The sequence below is a fragment of the Antechinus flavipes genome, chromosome 1 (genome assembly GCF_016432865.1).
Source record: "Antechinus flavipes isolate AdamAnt ecotype Samford, QLD, Australia chromosome 1, AdamAnt_v2, whole genome shotgun sequence".
Lineage (NCBI taxonomy): Eukaryota > Metazoa > Chordata > Mammalia > Dasyuromorphia > Dasyuridae > Antechinus > Antechinus flavipes.
The window spans coordinates 231,981,922-231,987,249 of NC_067398.1; the positions used below are offsets into that span (position 1 = coordinate 231,981,922).

The window sequence follows — 5,328 nt, forward strand, 5'->3', positions numbered from 1 at the left end:
CCAAAAATTAATTGAAAAATAATCTAGTCCTAAAGAAAATAATAACTATAGAAACAACAATTTCTCCTAAGAGAATGACAATAATGACACAATACACCAAAATTTATGAGAGTTAGCCAAAACAGTTCTAGGAGGAATTTTACATTTCTAGATGCTTACATGAATAAAATAAAGAGAAGATCAGTGATTTGGGCATGCAGCTAAAAATCTAGAAATAAAACAAATTAAAACTTCCCAATTAAATAGCAAATTGTAACTTCTGAAAATAAAAGGGGAGATTGATAAAAAAATAAGAATATTATTAAAATAATAAACAAAACTAAGAATTGGTTTTATGAAAAAAAAACCTGATAAAACTTTAATTAATTTGACTAAAAAAGAAAAGAAAACCAAATTATCAGCATCAAAAATGAAAAGGGTAAATTTGCCATCAATTAAAAGGAAATTAAAGCAATAATTAAGAGCTATTTTGTCCATCTGTATGTCAATAAATTTGATAATCTAAGGGAAATGGATGAATACTTACAAAAAATATACATTTCCTATATTAACAGAGGAAATGAATTACATTAATAGTTTCATTTTAGAAAAATAAATTGAACAAACTATTAATCAACTTCCTAAGAAAAGATCTCCAGGACCAGATGGATTTATAAGTGAACTCTATAAAACATTTAAATTTAATTTTAATTCCAACATAAAAAAGGAAGGAGTCCTACCAAATTCCTTTTATGACAGATATGGTGCTAATACCTAAACTAGGAAGGGCCAACACAGAGAACGAAAATTATAGACCAAATTTCCTTAGTGATTACCTATGCAAAAATCTTGAATAAAATAATAGCAAAGAGACTACAGGAACTTATCACCAAGATAATGCACTATGACTAAGTGAGAGTTATACTAGGAATGCAAGGCTGGTTCAACACTGAGATACCACTACATACTTCTTAGATTGGCTAATATGACAGAAAAAACAAGTGCACTAATAATACATTGTTGGTGTAGTTGTGAACTGATCCAACCATTCTGCAGAGCAACTTGGAATTGTACCCAAAGACGATCAAACTGTGCATATCCCAGCTGTGTCTTTTTGGGTCTGTATCTGACATAGCTGAGAAAAAAGGAAAAGAACCCACATGTACAAAAATATTTGTAGCAGCCTTTTTTGTAGTGCAAGAAACTAAAAATTGAGTGGATGCCTATAAGATGGGGAATAGCTGAATAAGTTGTGGTATATGATTGTAATGGAATATTATTTTCCATAAAAAGTGATCAGCAGGATGATTTCAGAAAGGTCAAGAGAGACTTATATGAACTGATACTAAGTGAAATGAATAGAACCAAGAGAACATTGTACACAGCAACAACAAAATTATGTGATAATCAATTGTGATGGACTTGGCTCTTTGCAATAATGAGGTGATTATGGTCTATTCTAATACATTGTGATGGAGAGAGCTGTCTGCATCCAGAGAAAGGACTATGGGAGACTTAATGTGAATCACAACATAGTATTTTCAGCTTTTTTGTTGTTAGTGTTTGCTTGCCCTTTTCTTTCTCTCTCTCTCATTTTCCCCATTTGATCTGATTTTTCTTGTGCAGCATGACAAATGTGGATATACATTTAGAAGAATTTTACATATTTAATTTATACTGGATTACTTGCTGTCTAGGAGAGAATAAGGGAGGGAGAAAAATTTGGAGCATAAGGTTTTGCAAAAATAATCTTGAAAACTATCTTTGCATGTATTTTGTTAAAAATTGCCCCTTAAGTCTTTCTCTTTTATTCTTAACTGATCAATGATATTTTTCATCCTCATCCCTTGACTCATCTTTTTCTTTTGCTGCATGGACTTCTAGGAGTAGAAATGTTGGATGTCCTTTATCTCATCATTTGAGGAAAATAGAGGCTAGTATAGTTTCTGACCTTGTCTCCCATAAACTCTGTGGAAGAAATTTTTACCATAACCATTTTTTTTTCATGTATCTTTACCCTATGATCCGAACACAACCCATTTTTCACTTCTTCTAGTTGTTCTCTCTTGCCTTTATATGAATTGGAAGAATTTGTTTTTATATTTTTTTGAAAATAAGAAAGGGTTCTGAATGATTAATTATCAGATAATAACCAGATAAAAATTACAAGAACTGGACCCTGACTTACAAATCTCTAAGCTTCCTTAGAGTCATTACATCTGACCTACATAGATGGCTGGCAAAGAGGCTTTTCTTTGAGGGTGTTCTAAGGAATTATCCATTGTTATTCCTAATACATTTGCTTTTGTGCTATTATCCATTGTTATTACATTGTTATTCCTAATACATTTGCTTTTGTGCTATTTCTATCTTCTTACCTTGTGGATTACACTTTAATTGTTCTATGTGTAGCAAAGAATTCTACTTTTTGAATATTCTGTATTATTAAGTATTATTGGTGGGGGGAGACTTTTCCTCCACTATATGAGATATTCTTTTTCTTCAAATTTCAGGATCAGAATTCACTTTCTCCATGAAGGCTTACCTCATTTTCCCAGTAACTTTTCTCTCCTCCAATTTATCTAGAACATTTTGTCAAGCCTCTTCTTAGCTATTGCATTTTACTTTTGTATTATATTTTGAATATGTTCTCTTCCTCCTATTCTGTTGTTGCATTATATTAAACATTTTTGAGATCAAGATTTTTATTTTTGTTTCTCCAATATCTACCTGAAGACCTTAAATAATATTTACTAAAATATAGGTCAATTATATTAAATTAAATTTAAAAGGAATGAGTAAGATGTAGATAAGAAGATTAAACAAACTGAGTCTTTTATGTATTATGTATTAAGTGACTGATTAGAAGCTTCATAATTTTGTATGTGTGTCTACAGGACAAATCACTATGCCAGAAAAAAAGTCTGGCCTTAAAAATGCCCAACTGAGATATTCTTTTCCAATCTCAAGGAAGAAAGACCTCTGAGGAGCAATGTCATTGCTGCTTTCAATGGAAACAATGATCCTAAATAAGCAATATTTATTGCAATCCCAAGACATCAGGGAACCTTACTGAGTAAAGAAAAAAGGATATGGGAGGAATTCATCCATAAAATTGAAATTCATTAAAGAGTGGATTAAAAGGCAGAATCCAATCAAAAAACATATTTGATACAGAGACACAAACAGGGTAAAAATAAGGAATTAGAGCAGTACAAGAAAAGTCAAAAAGACTAGTAAAATCTTAGAAAAAGTTAGTTAGATATAGTAAATCCCTGGAGTAAATTGAATGGAAATTGAAAGCAGTAAATATGTGTGTGTATGTGTGTGTGTAAATATATATATGCATATATATATATATATGGAATTTTACAAAAATTCTGCATGTAATAAAAGAAGCCATATAACCAAAAGTAAAAAGGCAAAAATGTTAAACTTCATCTTTTCAGATCAAAATGCAATAAAAATTACATTTAATTAAGGGACATGAAAGCATAGAAGAAGAGATAACTGGAACCTAAATAATCTAATCCTAAGGAATGAGCTGGCCGGGCAAGGCAACAGCTAATACAAATCACAATCCATCAGTTGAAATATTCAGCTGGGTGTTTTCCAGGATGTGTAAATTTGACTGCCAGTGGAGGAGAAAGGAGAAGGGGAAGAAAAGATAGAGGTCTTGGTGATCAGTTATACAAACCTTTTCATCTTTCCCCTCCCATCTGATGAGGTTGGTCAATGATCAAATAAGCTATGTCTAATGCTCCAGGAATTGATGATGACCCAGCCCAATTGGCTCAATGCATCTCTTCTAATATCTAGAAGATTATGCAAAGTTCCAAAGAAATACAAAGATTGTTGAACCACTTGGAAAACCTCAAGTTACTTGAATTGAGGCAACAATTGTAGTGTTCTCTTGTTTGAGTTTTCTTAGGGTCTCTGGGAGCAGCCTTCCTTTCAGTCCAGTAATCACAACAAGAGCAGCCAGGGGTTAAAGTCCAAATCCTTTATTGTCTCTTTCAAAGTCTTGTCTCCTTTCCTGGGGCCCGATTAGCTTTCTTAGAGGCCTATCTCTCTCCTTGGTTCCAAGAGCTTGAGCTCCTGCCTGTCTTCTCTGCCCTTTGAATCACTCCAAATGAATCCTGGCTGAGGCTTCTAGCTTATATGCTCCACACTGAGTATAAACCAATCATTATATCACTAGGAAACCATTATTTGTTGTAGGATTAAATCAATCATACTGAACCATGCTAAATTAGATAACCACTGTCTCCTCAATTCCACTTAATACCTTGTTTCAAGTTCTGGCCCATAACAAACAACTGCAATGGAAGTATCAATATACAAACCAAAAAAACAAAAAAACAAAAAAACAAAAAAACCCAAAAAACAGATCAGTACATAAAAGATTTTGGACCTTTGCCCACCACCCCAAGTAAATAGTATCAAAGGAAAATATAGAAATATCAGCTCATTGATGAATTCACAGCTTCACTAACAAAATGCAAGAAGATCCAAAGACAAGTTGCTGAAAAAGTGAAAGATTTTGTTGCCAGAATAAGAGCAAGTTCCAAGTCTTGGTTGTTTTCCTGAGGTGGTCATAAAGAGAATGATCTCATATCATGGCAAAATGAAACCCAATCCCAAGAGTGGCTGCAGGATGAGGACATTTCAGAAGGTGATTTCCATCTTATTCTAGAGAGAGAATCTTCCATTAGGCAACTTGAAGCTGATAGAACGATTATAAATGAAATATTTAAGGACTTAGCTGTGAAGATTCATCAACAAGGAGATGTGATCCAGAAGCCAATATAGATGACATCAAAGTACATATCCAGCAGGCAAACAAGCAGCTATCTAGGGCTGCAAATTATCAGTGCAAGTCCTGAAAAACTCTGTACATTATTTTTTTGATTGTTGTCACTAAATTGGTGACTCTTGGGCTTATCATTGGGAGATCCTTCAAAAAAAGTTACTAGGGAGACAGTGTTGCCCTTTAACATCTAAATTATATAGAAGAATTCTTCTAAATAGTAGTTTTTATCATTGTATAGTTGTTAAGTATATGATGATGTCCATACTTTGTCATTTTTATTTGATGGGAATTCTTTGTTTCAATATATTTTCTAATATTGAAATGGTTTCTACATTTTTTATGCTTTTGTCATATTCTTCAATTTAACTGTTAATAAATTTTTATCTGTATTCAAATTTATCATCAGCCAATTGTTTAAATTGTTGACTGTTAATCAGTTTTTGCCATTAAAAACTTTTCCATCATATGTACATCTCTATTGTTGTGCATACTTGTACCTAACTTTCTGTTGGCACAAAGAAAATATCTGATTTTTC

At 32.5% G+C, this 5,328-nt stretch overlaps 1 pseudogene; it reads left to right on the plus strand.

Moving 5' to 3' along the window:
* Nucleotides 1–3,729: 3,729 nt before the first annotated feature.
* Nucleotides 3,730–4,955, plus strand: LOC127544995 (syntaxin-7-like; annotated as a pseudogene).
* Nucleotides 4,956–5,328: the final 373 nt, after the last annotated feature.